We start from the raw sequence: 18,374 nt of genomic DNA on the forward strand, positions 1-18,374 counted from the left end.
GACATCTGCAGACACAGAAATGGGCTCTGAGGAGCCTCTGGGCACAGGGCTCTGGGGTCCTTGCAGGTCAAACAAGCCCCCGCAAAAGAAAAAAAACAGGTTACCATTCAAAGAGAGGGGCTCTGATGACCCTCCTCATCACCCATGTTCTCCTCTAGCCTGAGTGCAACACCAGCTTCTGTGAATGTGTGGACCCATCTGCCCCACCCCCACTGGGGGGCCCAGGAGAGCACAGACTTTCCTTGGGGCTCAGGACTGAAAGAAATAGCACAGATTTATACTAGATTGTGAAGAGCACAAAGATAAAAAGACCCAGAGATCAAAATGCCTCCAGAAACTCAGTGTGCAGACTTTTGGATCTAGGATTTGTTCTGTAAATAGATTTTCTTCTTTTTCTGGGAAAACTCACATTGAGTGATCCCTCTGCTAGGGCTCAAGGTAGTTCCATGCTGGGAGTGAGAGACAGCCCCAGGATGGGACTCTGTGAGACACAGTCCTGCCTCCTGCTGGAGGACACCTCTGACAGCCTATCTGCTAACTCTCAAGCTGTGCAGAATGGAATTCAGAAATCTGCAGAAGAAAGGGACAGAAAGGTTGTGTATGGGGTGGGGGTGAAGGCAGAGCAAGCCCAAGATTATCCATTGATATTTGTGCCTCCATGTGGCTCCATGTGGGAGAATTCAGACCTTTCAGGACTCAGAACATTGGGTGAGGGGGTGCAGTATGTGCGTGTGGGGATCCTAAGCAGGGCACCTCTGGGACAATGGGAACAAAGGCCAGGCATGTAGGCAAACCTCTGTCAGAGAGGTCATGCGTGTGTGTGTGTGTGTGTGTGTGTGTGTGTGTGTGTGTGTGTGAGAGTGTGAGGGTATCCTCTATAGGGAAAAGGGAAAGAGAAATGGTGAAAATAGGAGAAAAAAATAAATAAAAATGAAGGCACTGAAACAGAGAAAGAGCAAACTAACAGGTCCACACAAAGAGATGCCGAGAAATACCCTGTGAGCTTGGGGAGTGGGTGGCAGACAGCAGGAGGAGGGGAGGGAAGAGCCTCAGGAGAGTCAGCAACCAAAACAACTGGCCAGGCTTCTGCCTGGGAAGGTGGGCAGGAAGGCGGAGAGGGTGGGGGACTGCAGAGAAAACCCCCACTTGCTGGACGGAGGAAAGGGGCAGTAATGGAGTCTGCTTCTCCCAGCTCTTAAGCTAACAGCGTTCTTCCCTTGCCCTCTCCCTGAGCCCAGGCTGAGATTGACGGGACTGCAGCTTCTCTGGGTCCTGGGTGGATTTGAATAATTAAGTCATCTGGATTCTTATGATTTACCATTTTCAATGATAAATAGACAGCGCCCAAGCCAGCCAGTTGGCAAAACTCTGGCTGCTAGTTATAATTTGTCAAGCTGCCAGCAGATTCATGTTTTATGCTAATGGAGAGAGACTCATTGACTAGGGGGAGGCAGTGACCGGGTCAGCTCTTTCCTCAGGCACCCCAGAGGTCGAGAGGTCAGGGGAGAAAGGCTGAGGCCGGTATGGATTTTCTGTAAGGGTCAGTGTAATTTTATAATAATTCAGCGAGTACATATACTCTTACGTACACAGAAGGTCATGTATGCAGAGAAATGTTCAGATCTGCATGCACCTCCCAACACACGCACACCTGATTCTGTGCAGGCGTCTGGGCCCAGTGCACATAAGTCTGGAGCAAGGAAGACTTGTCCACCCCCCTTCAGCTTACTTGCACATGCATACCCTTGCTGTCACCTTCAGGCTCGTGATTACACCAACGCGAACCTGCAGCCTGCTCAGAAACCCAGATTAGCCTACCTCCAACGTTCCACCACCACCACCACCAACAACAACAATGCACACCTCAAAGATTTGGAGGGCCCTCACCAACCATCCCCAACCCTTTATTTCAGGGCTTTTCCCGCCTGCCTATCCCAGTGCACATCTCTCCCTCCAGTGGGGGAAAACAAATGAGTCCCAGGGCAGTCCTGTTTTTCAAACGACTGGGTCTGGGTAGCTGGAGCTGGGAAGACAGGCACTCTGTGACCAGGCACATGGGAGACTACAATTAAATTCAGCTGAATGCAAACTTCTTTTTCATTAATTTGTTTATTTATATATTTGTCCACGCTCATCGACGCCTTATAGGGGCAAGAATCTTTTTTGACAGTCATGACAAACTGAAGTAGAGACAATGCTTTGCACATAGTACATTCTAAATAAATATTAGTGGCATGAACAACTGAAGCTACAGACTTCTGAATGGAATAGACTGCTCATTCTCCTTCAGTTCTCCACCTCGACAAACCTTTTTTTTTTTTATATCACTGGTTTGAGAGGCCAGAGAAGAGGTGCAGGTCTAGGTGAAAATCAACTATTCCTTGATGCAAGGAATTTGGGCCTCTGGTATGATAAGACATTCTAATTTTATACCAATTGAAGCAATCTGGTCTCAATTTTGACCCCCGATTGCCCTCAAAATGGATCAATGAACAAGGGAGGCCTGAGGAAGGAGCATCTGCCCTTCTTCCTGCCCTGAAGAGAATTTGAATTTGCTTTGAGCAGCTTGTAAGCAAGGCCGGAAGCTGCCGTTCCTTACCATGGCAGCTGTAAGGTTTGGTGGGGCTGTGAGGAAGGATTAGGGGCAAGGGAGAAACATTCCATTTCCCTGTTTCCCTCCACTCCCATATGAGGGAGAAAAACACAGTGGCAAACTGAACAGAGAAGAGGCCAAGGCAACAAGGAGAGCCCAAAGGCAGAAGCTGCTTCCAGTGTCAGGCTCCAAGAGGCAACCGCAGCTGTCGGCTCTGCACTGAGATTCCGGGTCCTGCGAAGTGAACAGGGTTCCTTCCTTCCCCGTTGGGCCAGGTAGGGGCAAAGGAGCTGCTCTGGGCAGACAGTCTGCATCTGTTCCACCAAGACCTGGAATGAATGACCTTCCTTCTTTGCTGAGCAGGTGTGGATGGCGGTGGACCCAGCTAGTCAGAGTTGTTCCTTGGAGAGACAGCCAAGAGCCAGAATCGACCAGTCTCTCCATCCAAGGGCAAGGGGACCCCTAAAAACCCTGGGAATAGGGAAATAGGTTTGCTTATTTAATAGTTCGAGGCGCTGACCTGGCATCACTGACCTCACCTCCCTGCAGCAAGGTGAGCTCCTGCAGACCTTCACTTACCCTGGGAAAGCGATGGTCTTGGGGGCACCAGCAACTCCACCTCCGTGGGCAGGGACAGGCCTGCAGATGGCTGGAGGTGAGGAAGGATTTTCTGGGATTAGCCATGGGGATGTGACGGCAATAATCATGATTGATATAGAAAACAAGTCGATTCATCCCTCACCTGATCTGCAAAGCTTACTCCCCTTTTTGCTCTTTACTTCCAATCCTAATATTTGCATGCACGTAATGAACTCCTGAGGGTAGGGCGCTCGTTAGCTTGCCTAAAGGTCTCGGAGCAAAGCCTCTGGGATACAAAAATAGTACAAGAACCCCAGATGGAGAAAGGAAGGAAGAGGGAGAAATATAAATGAAGGACAGAAGCTCAAGAAAAGGGAAGGAAAGCTAAAAGCAATGCTGGAAAGTGCAGGACTGAGGCCCCCTAAGGGAGAACTGCAAAGTTTACTGTGGACATGGCTTTCCAGCTGGTTTGAGGGGCCTTTAGCCCATCCTCAAGGCTTACGATGCTCTTGGAAGACCTGGCTGACCTCAGTAACCTGCCCCATTCCACTTTGGGGAAACAAAGAAGTTCTCTAATTGGCTCTAACTGGGCGGTTGTCCGGGGAGCACTTGAATAGGGTATGGGAGTGCAGGTCTAACAAGCCAGACACATAGCTACCCCAACCTGAGCTCCTCCGCAGGCTGAATCTAAAATCACTTTAGGAATTAATCTCTTAGTATATATGAGTTCAGTGAAATATCCTACAAACCTAAAGTTTACTTGCCCTAGTAGGAAACGTCCTCATTCTCTTTCAAGAGTGAGATTCTTCCTCTGGCTCCTCCAGCACTTGCAAACCTCATGCCAAGCTCTTTACAGATTAATCCGACCCCTTCTGGAATGGAGAAACCCCTTGGCCTAGAAGGTAGTTTTCTGAGGCAGGGTTGGAGATTAAGGATGGCAAAGGAGGAAGATTTTTCTTCTCACCAAAGAAGAAAACAAAGACGTCCTTCCCAGAGTGGACTAAGACTTATCTTTGCCCCTCTCTCTTCTGCACATATACTGGCAGGCTCACTAAGATTATAGGAAGACAGGACCCTCCAGTGCAAAGGGCTCATTTGACATGTAACCAAACTGAAGCTAAAGGTCTCAGAGTCAGAGGGTCACCAAAGAATAAAGCAGCCCAGTCTCCAGACAGCCTCGGCCAGCGGGGTCAGAGTGGAAGTGCTAGGGGCAGCCGGAGAGGGAACAGCCTAGGAGACAGGTCCACTACCTGCTTCTCTCTCGACTGCCTCTTCTGCTTCATGTGCTGGTTTTGGAACCAGTTCTTGACCTGCTAAGCTTCAAGGCCAGCCTGGCTGAAGCAGGTACAGCTGCGGGAGGAACTCCTCTTCCAAGCTGGGTCTGCTGCTTTGCTGGAGAAGCTGTTGCAGGAGGCCTGGGCGGGCACTGGAGCCAGGGGAATGATGGTGGTAGGTCAGGGACACGGCAGCCCGATGTGCAGCGTAGTGGGGCAACCTGGTAGCTGGGAGACCCTGCCTCGGCCCCACCTGGCCTCTCCCTGCCCAGCCTCCACGCTATGCTTCCCCTGCCTATGCTCCTCCTGAATGAGATCCCCTTTCTGTTGACCTGTTTTTGTTCTCTCTTTTTCTTTCTTTTCTCTTTCTCTCTCTGTATCTTTATTTCCCACTTTTCCTCCCTCTTTTTGCTTTCTTTCTGCCCCACCTTCACTTTTTCTCCCTCTATTTTCCCTTCCTTCACTTTTTCTTCCTTTTATCTATCTTTCCTCATTTCTCACATTTCTCTCTTCCATTTCTTTTCTTTTACATTTTTTACTTCTTCTTTTGCTTCCCTTTTCTCTTATTTCTAGCTCCCTCCTTTTATTAATTTGTTTTCTCTTTCTCTATTTTTTCTTGATTTCTCTTTGTTTCCTTTCTGCTATTTTCATCATAAAACTAATTAAATCCTGCTTATTCGTTCTCTCCTTTGTCACGATTCCCTCATGGTCATCTCTCCCAGCCACACTCCCTGGGGCCCTTTCCTCTGCCCCCAGCATTAGGGCTTCCTCAAATCTCTGGTTCCCTCACTGTCATTCTCAGTTTTTCCAGAGTCCTTTGTGCTGTTTCCTCGACCTTCTTTCTATCTTCCTTTGTTTCTAAATTCTCTCTCTTAGGCACATGGCATAAAACGGCGCCCTCTCCAAGTCAGAGCTTCTGTCCTGTCTGGCCAGCTATCCTTCATACCATTCTTTCTCATCTTCCCTCAACTTGGGGTTCAATCTCAAGGGCCCAGGAATAGGCCTGTTTCCCCTAGTTGAGAAGTTAGGGGCTGGATCCACAGCTCCCTACTACAGGCTTAGAGAAGCCTTGCCAAACTCATTCTGTCAATCCTAATAAAAAAGAGAAAGAGGAAGAGAGGAAAGGAAAGCATAAAACAGACAATCCCACAGATTGTGGGGTGGAGGGTGGGGAGAGGGTAAGTGTTCAGGAGATAGGGGCATAAAGGGCTGGCTTCATCAAGGAAGGAGGAGGCAAAGCCCAGAGCCAGGCTCCTTCTCTCAGAGCACCCAGACCCCGGCAGCCGGCAAAAGAAGCCGCAGGCGGCTCTATTTTAATTTTGAGATAGCGAGGGGATGAGACCTTCCAGCCAACTCCTGTAGGCTGGAGAGGTGCCCAGGGTCTCAGGATAGGAAGACAGAAAGGGGCTTAGATTTGTTCTGAATATCAGTCGACTCCCTGTCTGCCCCTGGACACGTCCCTCTCAAGGACCAGTGTTTTAGAGACCAAGCTTTAGGCAGTGCCGGCTGTGGCCTCCTACACCTCTCAGCTAGAAGGGCCCAATTCCGGGGGTCTGGTAGAAGCAGGTGCCAGGGCAGCAGCTGCATTACCAGCAGAAAAACCTCGGGGTCAGTGAAAACAAAGGCCTGGGCGGTTTTGGCGCTCCTGACCGAGGAGGCGCTCCTGTCCTGCACTTTCCAGCATTGCTTTTAGCTTTCCTCCCTTTACTGGAGGTGGAGGCGTGGGCCAGGCGGGACCAGAGAGATCACTGCGTGGACGTGGGAATTTTCTCCCCTGTGATCCACAGCCACTCCTGGCTCTTTCAAAACAAAACAAAATAAAGCAAAACAAACAATAAAACAGCTCCAAATCAAATGAGCCGGCTGTCGCCTGCCCAGCTCTTCAGGCAGCACCACAAACCTCAGGTGCAGCCGAGACTCTCCGCCCAGGCCGGTCTTCGAGAGTTCTCTGGCGACTCCGCAGTGCACCTGCTGCGGCCTCCACCCCTCGCTTGCTTTCCCAGATCACCCTGCAGGTCTGGCCTGCCCAGGCCCCCCGTCCCCCGTCACTCTCTTCCCGGGCCCTCCAGTTCAGCCGCTCCCTCTGAACCCACCCTCTGCCCTTGACTCCTTTTTGCAGAGCCTTCTCCATCTCTTCCTCCCAAACACAGGATATTTCTTGGAGGGGGTGCCAATCTCAGCCCTGAGACGGGGCAGGGAGCTCTTTTCCTGCCCTCCTTTGTGAGCTGAGAAAATAGGAAGGTTGTGCTGGGGGCGGGGGCGGGGCGGAGGAGGGCACTCCCTTGACTCCATCTTAGGGACGTGGGTCTCTAAGTTAATTGGATTTAAAAGGAGAAGATATTCGGAAGTTATTCCTTATTTCGTGTCACTCCTAAGTTAAAATCAGCAAGAGGTCCCGGGGCAGCAGGGGCTGAGGCTGTCCTGGGCAGAGACTCTGGGCGGGTACCCAACCCCCCATCCCACAGAGTCAGGAGCTGCTATTTTCGGCTACTGCTTCTCTCCCTTTAGCCGATACCCCTCTTAGGATCTCTAAGCGTCTATAAGGGTTTGTTAGGGTGAGCAGGTTCAGGACCCTCCGGGTTCTTCTATATCAGCCCTGATCGGTAAACCAGCAAAAGCACCCTTCCCTCCCACTTTAAACCTCAAAACCCCAACTGTGCTCCCTTCTCCATCTCCCTTCAAAAAACTTTTCTTAAGTTCGTGCAAGTTGTGTTTGGGGACGGAAGTTATCACCCTCAGACTCTTTGAGTCTTTAGGCCCCCGATTTCTCCTGTCCTCAGTTTCAGTAGCAACCTTTCTCTTTCCTCTGCCAGCTGCCACCGTAGTCCCCAAACTCAGAGGAGAGCTGCTCTGCCCCATGCTTGTGACAGACGCTCAATCCCAGCCCAAAGCCCTCGAGGTGGGCAGATTAGTAGCAGGAGAAACAGGATGGAGTGAGTGGGAGAGAGGTAGGGTGGGGAAGGGAGGGAGGGACAGACAGACAGACAGACAGACGGAGGGATTGTTTTCAGGCTAAGGCGCAGCCCTCCCGGGCCCAACTCACCTGCTCCGGACCGGCTCTTCTTGATTTTGATCCACTCAAAAGTTTGTCCTTCTTTCAAACGGTCCCAGGAGGAGCGCAAACTCTGCCATCAAGGTGGGAAGGGCACTCCCGAGGGCGAAGGCTCCTCATTCAGAGCAAGCCCCAGGGAAGTAAGAGTCGGGTCACCTTCCCCAAAGTGGGGGGCGAAGCAGTGCTCCAGAGAGGGGACATTTAATCCCCCGGGGCAAAGGGCCAGGCTGTGAGCCCGGGACTGCCCGGGGCTGAGTGGGCACTATAGAAGGAGTGGCCAGGGGGGCCAGCCCGGCCGGGGAATTGGAAGGAGAGGGATTGGGTCCTTGGCGACGTCTCTTGCTTCTTCCAGTTTGTGCCCTCCCCAGTGTGTCCTAGCTCACAACATTCCCTAGACCCCTTCTGGGGCGGCACTCAGGGCCGGGACAAGGAGGAGAGGATGAGGAGGGCGAAGAGACCCTCCACAGCCCCTCCTCAGCCCCTGCACCACCGCTCCCCCCCTTCTCTGCCCAGAGCTGAGGGACAGAGAATTGCAACTAGAAATTCGATCGATTGGTACGAGGGACCACGTGATCCGGGACTGGCCAATGACCAGGCCGCCCGGGATGAGCTAATAATGGAAGCAATTTGTAACTTTCAGTAGCTCTCTAGGCCTGGGTACCGGAGGGAGGCGGGAGGAGGTGGGGAAATGGGTACCCCCAGTCCTTTCACCCTCCTCATTCGTCCAGGGGCACCCGGATCCCCTATCCCACCCTTCCCCAAACACACAGGCACTGCCAGGGTCCTCCTCTCTTGTCCCACTGCGGCGGCGGCTCTAGAGCAAGGTAAGCGGGTCCTCCACCCCTCAGACATCCTTTCTGGCACCTGCAAACAACGTCCCCCTTCCTGCCCCCACTAGACAATTTAAATCCGATTTTGTTTTTTCTCTTAGTTGAAGGAAAAGAATTCCTTTGTATTTTTTGTATAATCTATATTAGATTTAGGGAAAGATGTTCAAATTAATATACTTTTCTTGGGAGGTGAGTGGTACTTCTTGGATAAATTTTATATTCCCTTTTTTGGAGAGGAGCATTCTACTTATGGAGGATTTACTTTTTTGGGGGGGCGTTGAGTTACACCTTATATTTTTACAAGTTTCACTTCTCTGATGATGTCAAGTGCATGCCTTTCTCCAACCAATCTTCCCCATTGCAATACTTACAAATAATCACTTAACAGATGTCAAGTTTATTCGTTTGTTTTTCTCCCCCTCACTAATTTTTCAACTGTTACTGAATCTCTTTGATTTTTTTTCTCCATGGGTGGACTGAGAGTTAAGTTTGTGTTGATTTCTCTTTTTGTTTTGTAAATGAATTTATTGTTTGGGAAACTCTATGGCGGTTTGAGGTCTCTTGATTAATTCCAACCCCTTTTCTTTTGAAGAACAATCTACTTGAAGTGTTTTATACATTTTCCTCATTTTTGTTTGTTGTGTCTCAATTTTGATGTACTGTATTTTATTTCCTTTTAAAACCTGATCTCTTCTTTAACCTTTTGATGTTAAACCATTCTAAAAGTTTTTATTTTATAACTTCACCATTTTGTACATTTCTTTACCCCTCCCCAACCCCCTTTGCACTCCAACCTCCTCCATCTCAGAACCCCCACCGCCAACTTCTGCAATTCCTAGCTTCAAATTTGACTCACCCTCCCAGCGAGAGAGGGATGCCTGGGAAGAAAATGTGCTACTTGGATCAGAGCCTATATTCTGGATTCTAGTTCTGGGCACCTCTAGTTCGACACTCCCTCCCCCGACCTAAGCCAGCAAAATCAGGGAAAGCAGAATTTCTCTTCGACTTTTTAGTCTGGGAGTAAGTTTTTTCTCCATGGCTCTATTCTGGGCAACTCTTTGGTACATAAAGTTGAATTTTAAATTCTTATCTTTTCCCTAAATTTAAGAAAAGTACAAGAAAATATTTTTTTCTCCCCCAAGTATAAGCTATTAGCTTGAGGAGAGACTGTTGGGTCTCTTACCTCTTGAGAGAGGATTCCCAGAAAAAACAAACAATGTTTACTCCCCCTTTTACATGTGATTAAGGTAGAGGTGGCGGGGATTGGGGAACCCCATTTTGATCTCTGTTATAGCAGATCACTTCTGGCCAGTGAGGTCTGGCTTAGGAGAGTTTGGGATACATCCCAGCTCTGAAGACATTCTTTTTAGTGAAATAAACCATTTAAATGGCACGATATGGTTTCAGCTCCTTCAGATTCATTGCAGGCACAAAAACAAAATTAGGAGAGTAATCTGTGTCCCGAAGATTGCCTCTGGTGACTTTTGTTCAGTCCTCTGAGGGAAATGGAACTCAACTGGGCAGAAGTAAAACTGCCACTGCTCCTCCCCTCCTGGGGCTCCAGCTTCATTGTCACATTGACATTCCGGGCACATTCAGCCCAGCCCCCCAACCCAGCTTCTCCCAAGTATGAATCTAAATTACTATTAATAAGGGACCGCTCCAAGTTAATTGGCATTAAAAGAATTCATTTCAATTTGTTAATATTAAATGAATGCTCTGCACTTTAGCTCCCTTCTTCGCTCCGGAATCCCAGATGAGTGATGGGAAATGGGGTGGGGGAGTCAATGAGGATTTTATTTCTGACTCTCCAGCTTAGCCACTGTGGTGCCTCCCCTGGGGGCGGGAGATCAAGGCGCAATGGGGGCCTGATTGGAGAATGTCTGATAGTTTCTTCTGGTGAAATTCATCTGATACAGCTGGAGCTTGGGGGAGGGCAGAGGGGTGAAGAGGGAGAGGAACAGAAAGATTTGGGGGACATTGTGGAGGAGAGGAGGGACTAGGGGAAAAGCGGGGAGGGAAAGGGACAGAAATGGACAGAACCAGGATTGTGGGCTATGGGGGTAACACAGATTTGTGAAGGATGGTGCTGGTAGTTCAAAAACCCATCTAGAGAAGGAGGAGCTGGGGGTGAGGGTGGGGTGTGAGGCAAAGCAGCTAGGGGTTCTGAAGTTCTCTGAGCTGTGTGACTTTAGGCAAGCTGCTTAACCTCTCTGAGTTAAGTTTCTTGACCTGTAAAATTGGGATAATAATAATAGTATCTATCTCAGGGGGTTCTTTGAGTTTAGATGAAATACATGTAATGTGTTTTCCATAGTGCTTGGCACATAGAAACTACCAGTAAATGTTAGCTTTTTTCACAGCATAGTAGTTAGAAGCATGGATTCTGGAGCCAGACTGCCAGCTTTTGACTCTGAGCCCTGCCTTATACTAGCTGTGTGACCTTGGGCAAGTAAACCTCTCCATACTTCAGTTTCCTGTCTGTAAAATGGAGTTACTAGTACCTAGTTCATAGGCTATTGTGAGGGTTAAATGAGTCAATATATGTGAAGTGCCTACAACAGTGTCAGTTATGTAGGAAGCCCTATATAACCATCAGTTATTATTGATGTTGCTTTTCTGGTCTGGGAATGTTGGAAATAGGGGCATGGAACTTCTTAAAAGGTTGAGAGCTCAACAGATTCTCTGAGACTGTGATCATATCCTCCCTCCCCCGCATCCCTGAATTTGGTCTAACAATTGGGGTACATGGGGTAAAAGCAGGGGAGAGTGAGATACAGGGCCCTGGGAGCTGGGACACCTGAATTCTTCCCTGGCTTCTGCTCTGGCTCTTGGTGATCCATTTCCAGTGCCTACAGACTTCAGGGGAGGTCATTGCTTTTTTCCCTGGGAGGACTGTGATGGGAGAACTACTTTCCTGGTCTAATAAAAAGCTCCCTTTGGTAGAGAGTTAGTCCCTGGAGTGTGGGGCAGGAAGATAGGGTGGGGCAGAGGAGACTGACATTTACCAAATACCCTCTAACTATGGACCAGTCCCCACATACTTAACCTCACATACGGCCAAAGAGATGAAGTGACTTGCCAAAGACAAAAAGCTAGAAAGTAAGAGAGTTGAGATCTGAATGATGGCAAATTTGCCTGATAACAAATCTTAACTCCTTTCCATTGCTACACACTTGATGAAGGGTAAGGTGGGACATAGTAAAGTTGGGACCAAGATGAGGCCAGGACCGTAGGGCAGCTGGAAGATGGTGGGGGCGCGGGTAGGAATGAGGGTGGGAAGATGCCAAGAGGGAATGTTTTAATCAGAGAAGACTTCCTGGAGGAGGAAAGTATAGTTCAGGGTTTGGATGGGAAGGGAATGAGGATAGAGAGTAAAGAAGAGGGAGGGAGAGGTGCATTGGCAAAGAAGGAGAAGAAAGGGCCATTCAAAGACTGGGTGAGGACATGAATCCAATATGCCTGGGGTTTGCCTTGGATTTGCCTTGCTGGAACCAAGTAAAATCAGTTACTATTTATTGAGGGCCTACTGTGTGCTAGGTATATACGTTATCCCATTTAAAGCTCACAACAACCCTGACAACTGGGTTTTTTGTTCCTATGTCCAAAAGAGTCAAGGCTCAGAGAACTTAATTTCCACTTCAGGTCACACATTTGGTAACTGGGTTTCCCTGGCACCAAAACCCATGCCTGAGCTGCCTGCAAAGCATGTCTTGCCTTCCATTCCTAGTTCAGGTCCTCCCGCACCCCCACGTTTATAGTCCCATCTAGTGACTGGAGATAGGCGTTATTAGGATGAAACCGAGCAGGGTGGCTGGCAGGCAGTGGAGATAGAAGCCTTTCTCACATTTTTTGAAGAAGATGAATGGAAGAGTATTCTCTCTGGAGTGAGGCCTCCAAGTCACTTTCTTGGGACTGCTGATCTTGGTATGGATGAGAGGACCTCACTGAAGGTCACATTATTTTCTGGGCTGTGGACTCTGAGAGGGGAAGGGAAGAAGGCAGCTTAGGTGTGGGTTTAAGCCCTGGATTAAGACTGCCAGTTGTTCACGAAAGTCCTTTCTCTCCTTGTTGCATGAGGACAGAGAGCTGAACACTCCACTTCCCAGCTGCCCTTGATGCAAGGTGTGTCCAAAGAGGAATATGAGCCAAATGATGTCATCAGAGCCTTAAGATGTTGGGTAAGTTCTCCTTATTATGAGCCGGAACAGATGTACCTGAGACTGAGCTTTGACTGCAGTTGAGAGAGGGTAAAGCAACAATATGATAGGAACCCGAGTCCCTGCTGTCTGCTCTCTGGGACTGCTCCCTTTCAGACCGTTATGTGAGAAATAAACTTGTTTTCTATATGTGACTGTGTTTTGGACCCTTTTGTTATAGTACTTGTGCCATCATCCTTCCTAATTAAGACACCTTCTCACACCATATTTATCAGTTCAAACCCACCAGCAGGATTATATGGGATCATGGAATAATTGTAATAATAACATTTATCGAGTGCCAGAGATGCCGTACATTATTTAAAATTATCCTCCTGATAGTCCTTCGAGGATAATTGAAACTATTATTTCAACTTACAGGTGAGGAAACTGAGGCCCAAAGGAGATAAGTGATGGGCACATAGGAAGTGGTAGAGCTGGGATTCCAACCCAGAGAGTGTGCAGAGCTGAAACTCTTCACCATGGGGCAAATCCCTTCTTGAGGACAGGAATGGAAGAGACCTTGGAGATCATGCTATACTTGGCCAAGCTCCTTTACGATCACCCTAAGGGCCTGGGCATCTCCCACCCCCACTTCAACCTAAGAAACTCGGCTGGACACCCATGTTAGATGGTGCATTGCTACATAGCTTTATTTGAAGAAAGGACCCCACAGCTAAAAACTACTTGAAAACCCCTGATAAGTTCAATCCCCCTTTCCCATTTTTTATTACAGATGAGGCCAAGAGAGAGGAAGTAACTTGCTTAAGGTCATGCGCTTAGTTTTGCTGTCAGTTTTCTGAATCCGAGACAAGTTCTCTTCCCACCATGTTGGCTGCCAGAACAACCCACGAGAACAAAAATAACCCAAACCAGGCAAAGAACCTGTGTCTCTTCAGATAATGCTTTGGGATAGTCAAGTTATGTTTCCCTCGTTTCCTCTGTGTCCTTTCTGTTGGATATCTGCCTCCCCGGGCCTGGGGAACCAATGGGTGGCACTTTGTCTCTAGCCACTGCCTCATCTGGATGGTTAAACATGCAAAAGAGAACCAGGGCCACAACGAGGCAGGCCGAAACCCCTCTGACTCCCTCTAGTCTTCCCACATCTCCCTCCTCCTTTCCTAGTAGCCCACCAGGGAGGAGAAGAGGGAACACTATCATAAATTTCCCCTATTTATACAAGAAGACAGAATGTTTCTTGTGCCAGAAAAAACACAGAGAAGGAGCTGTCAGGGGAGAAGGAACCCAGCTCCATACCTCCTGAGGCCAATTTATCTTTCCCAGTCATGCCCTAGGGGCTGCCATAACACTGCCTGTGTGACCCGCAGGCTTGGCTTGGGGGGCAGCCAGGACCAACAGTGCCTGGGCTTTCTTTTTGATCACAGCCTTCCTGTTCCATCTCAATGGCCCCTTTCCCTCTTCTCTATTTTTAAAAACAAGTTTCTTGAGATATAATTCACATACTATACAATTCATCATTAAAGTATATAACTCAGTGGTTTTTAGTACAGTCACAAATATGTGCAACTATCACCACAGTCAATTTTAGAACATTTTTTGTTGCCTCCAAAGAAACCTCATACCCTTTAATTATCACCCCTTTACTCCCCACACCCCTTCCAGCCCTTAGCAAACCCTAATCTTTTTGTCCTTATAGATTTCTCTATTCTAGATTTTCGTGTGAAGGACATCATACGTATTATGTGGCTTTTTGTGACACTTTTTCATTTAGCATAACATCTTTGAGGTTCATCTATGTCGTAGCATATATCAGTACTTCATTCCTTTTTATAGCTGGATAATTTTCCATTATATGGACATGCCACATTTTGTTTATCCATTTGTCAGTTGATAGATATTTGAGTTGTTTCTACCTTTTGGATATTATAACTCTCCCTTTACTCTTATGTCTCTAGATAGCATGGATCATACAGAACGAGGTCTGTAGGCAAGAATAAGTGTGTCTTATATGTGGGAGCACCCAATATCCATGAAAGCAGGATCTTGGGCCATGTCTTCTTTTGTGTTAATGACGTATAATAAGCTGGAATATTCTTCTCTGTGCTAGTTACCAAGGGGGCAGCTACTGCCCATTCTATATCAATTCTTTCTCTCTCTCTTTTTTCTTATCATTATTGTTATTTTGGTTACTTGCTATACTCCTCAGACTGGAGGACTCAGAGCCTCCTCCAGGGGTTTCTGACATACTTGAGTGGAGAACAGATATCTCTCCACTGGGGAAAAGGTTCTCTGAGTCTGGTCTCCAGTGATCCTCCAGTATCTCACAGCTGAAGGGAGGTCTGTGGAGGCTCTAGGGTCAAGGGAAAGTGGAGGCGTGACTAAGCCTAGAATGCAGGCCTCCTGCTCCTACCTCCTTGCTCAGCCTGTTTCAGTCTTGCAGACACGCTGTTAGCTTCATCCATTCACTCGAACAGTAAGCATTCATTAAGCATGTGACGAACCCAACAGACACTGCCCTTGCCCTCATGAACCTTGCAGTTCTAGTGGTGAGGGTACGATAAATACAAGTGAGCAAAATAATAGAGAGTTGTATGAACTCTATAAATACTTGTTGAATGAATGGATGAATGAAAATGAATGAACGAAAAAATGAGTACTTACTATGTGCTCCAGAAAGAAAATGTAAACAAGTCAGAGTTAAAAATCACTTTCTCTGGCTACCTTTTCTAGTCTGGATGTTTGCACTTACTTTGTCCCTCAGAGGACATGGTGTGCAGATAATGCAAATTATTAGCTAATAATAGCTACTATTTATTGGATTAGTCATGTACCAAGGGACTTACATATCTCATTGATTTTCACCCTTTGAATTAGGTATAATTATCCCCATTTTGAGGATGAGAAAAATTGAGACTCAAACAGGTTAATAACTATTTGAAATCACATAGGCAGCAGTAAGTGACACCACATTGGTACTGGACTCTGGGGCGTGTATCTGTTTTCAGTCTCAGCTCTCCATGACAAATACATCTTCTGAGGCCCTGGCACAGAGAGAACTGGCCACCTTCCCCTGTTTTGACTCTGCTCGGTCCCTTCCCTTCTGCCCAAAGGCAAAGAAAGCTGAGGAGGATGTGCCAGCTCCTCTCTCACAGCTGTGTCCCTGGCTATACCTGCCTTGTGGGTAGGAAGGGAAGGGTCAGTTTTGCTTTCAAAAGCCTTTTCCTACCAGTCCTTGCTGTGTGGGAGGGATTATGAGAGGCCTGGTTGGTGTCATCCAAAGACTCGAACGAGCCAAAGAGCTGATGCTGTTGACAAGAAGGGGACCTCAACAAGGCAGATAATCGGAAGCCGATGATTGACAGCCCTTACACATCCCTTTCCCCCTGCTAAATCAAGCCTCTTACATAATCTTGATGATAAATAACACACTTTTAACACATTGCAATTTTCACATGCATTTGTTCACTTCTCACAGAAGCATAGAGGTATCCAAAACTTTTTGCGAGGCTAGAACTCAAGCGTCCTGCTCAATTTTATGTGGTGAAATTTATATAGGACTTACTGTGGACCATGTACTCTGTTAAATATTTCATGACATTAACTCATCTACTTTTCTCTACCACCAAATGAAGCAGGTATTAGTATTATCCACATTTTTTTTAAGATGATAAAACTGAGGCATAGTAATGAAGTGTCTTGCCCAAGGTCATGCGGCCGGCAAGTGGCAGAATATGAAGCCAGTCTTCGGCCCGAGAGTCTGTGCAGAATCACTACACCAGGTGGGCTTGGCACAGTGACTACATTTGGGAACTCTAGTTTGTTTTTCTGGTGACCCCCCCTTCCCCCGCCTCCCTCAGTCTTTATGGCCCATTGGAACAAGCAAGTCAGAGCTGTGGCTCCCAGGGTGACGATCCTTCAGCTGCCTCCTTGGCACTGTCATCTCCGCCTCCCATCTCTTGCCAAGGGCTCCAGCCGGGAATACCACAGACGGTTTGCCATGGATCAAGATTTCTCCAGAGAAAGCTCACAGGAAGTCTGCTGTGAGAAATGAAGTAACTTGCTGTTTCCCCTATTCCCTCATCGAGAAGAGCCAAATGAAGTCACTGCACGTTTGAGCGAGTGCTATCAAAGCACAGCCTCTGGCCAGTTCAGAGACATATGTGGGCTCATGTGGCCTGTGAGTGAATGGCTGCATGGAAAATTTGAGGTGGTGGGTGATTGAAATAAAACTTCTGTAGGAGAGTTGTGTGTCATTCATTTAACAGTATTCCCTGACACGGGCCCAGGGGTGTGACCATGAGCTTTGAATAGGCTTGTTCATTATTTTACTTGTTATCCACTTATTTACTCAGTATATTCTGATTGCACCTAAGAGGCACTAAGCTAGGTGTTGAGGATGGACAAGAAAACATACCTGCCTCACAGGACTCAGTCTAGGGAGGGGAGGTAGGAGCAAGATTACTGCGATTTGTACAAAATACTGAGGTAGGAGTGTCATTTAGCACAGCCATTTGACATCATTAACCCCGAAGCTGTCCATCCTTATCTTCCCCCCCTACTCAGGTCCACTTCACACATAGCCAGAGCAGGCACCTTCCCTCCAGCTTCTTTTGCCTGGATCCCACTTTCCTTGTGAGCTGTACCATTTATGTCAAAAGAGAATCTTGAATCTCTTTCCCTGTTAGTCACTGTTTGGTTGCAGGCAGAGACAGAAGTGGCACTAAGCAGTGGAGACAAAGTCCTAGGGTCAGGAGGGCATCCTGATAGAAGGGGTGGAGGTGTATTTCCCCTTGGCCTCCTGTGTTCTCTGGGCCTGGAGGTTACCCCATGCAGCCTGCATCACCTGGGCTCCTCATCTCTTGTTTCTAGTCGAGTTTGGCCAGCAGGGGTCCTGGCAGAGAGGGAGAGAGGAGCCAGGATATTTGTTGCCCACCGCCTCCTCGCCTGCCTGAAGTCCTGGCAGGAGTCATGGTTCCCCAATGGCCACAGCTTTGCTGGATAGCCCCTCTCCTCTGACCTCAGCTGACATCAGGCTTTGCTGGCACCATTTCATTTCTTGCCCCTTTGGAGCTTCCTGGTGCCTCGTCAGCCCTTATTTCTGTCCATGTTCCCTTAATTTTGTCCATGCCATGAAAATTACCATGTTATTGAACTCTCTTTAGTGAAGCCCTTTTGAATGAGGCATTTGCTTCTTGTTGGAACCCTGACTGGCTCACCTGGTTGCAGAGGGAGTGGGGTATGGGGCAGTATGGGGTTCCAGGCTAGCTTTATTATCCCTCTTCTCCAAAGGCTTCCAGAGGAAGAGAGAGGGTTTGGACCAGTGAATAGGTGACAACTCTCTACTCAGGGTTTTCATTTGATGGTTGAGGAATCACTGCCGCCAGCTCCCCAGAAAAGAGAATCAAGAGGTAGTGCAGGCGGGCGCCGCAGGAAGGCTTGTGGTTAGGCCAAAGGGAAAGAAGCCGATTATTGCTGAGGGCCTACCGTTTGCTGGCCACTCTGACATCTGTCTCCTTAAGCCTTCCTAGTCCCTTAACCCCTCCAAGTACCTTATCTTCATTTTACCAGTGAGAAGATTGTGGCTCAGAGAGGACAGAAATTTCATCTGCCCCAGTCACTCAGACAATCTAAGAGATGCCTCACTTTGGAATCAAAAGATTTGGAGGGTGACAGATAGATCTGGGCTTAAGTGGAAGCATTGCACTGGGAATTTGGAGCTAGATTGCATAGATGTGAATCTTGGATCCACCTCTTTCTAGCTGTGTGATCTTGAGCATGCTACTTGACCTCTCTGTGCCACCATTTCCACATCTATAAATAAAGGGCTGATAATAATAATGACATCTACCTCACAGGGTTGTGGAGACAGTTCATTGAGTAGTTAGG

General features: G+C 47.9%; 1 long non-coding RNA gene across 2 annotated transcripts; it reads right to left on the reverse strand.

The window, feature by feature from the left end:
• Positions 1-2,090: 2,090 nt before the first annotated feature.
• Positions 2,091-8,068, reverse strand: LOC120602151 (uncharacterized). 2 transcript variants are annotated; one of them, XR_005652643.1, is made up of 4 exons: positions 7,490-8,068; positions 4,423-4,598; positions 3,173-3,263; positions 2,091-3,064 (listed from the first exon to the last, which is right to left on the reverse strand). It is a non-coding gene; the product is annotated as an uncharacterized LOC120602151 (long non-coding RNA). The 2 variants fall into 2 exon arrangements; XR_005652642.1 differs by lacking the exon at positions 4,423-4,598 and having other exon boundaries at positions 7,490-8,062.
• Positions 8,069-18,374: the final 10,306 nt, after the last annotated feature.

Source organism: Pteropus medius, unplaced genomic scaffold (genome assembly GCF_902729225.1).
Source record: "Pteropus medius unplaced genomic scaffold, Ma_sr-lr_union100, whole genome shotgun sequence".
Classification (NCBI taxonomy): domain Eukaryota; kingdom Metazoa; phylum Chordata; class Mammalia; order Chiroptera; family Pteropodidae; genus Pteropus; species Pteropus medius.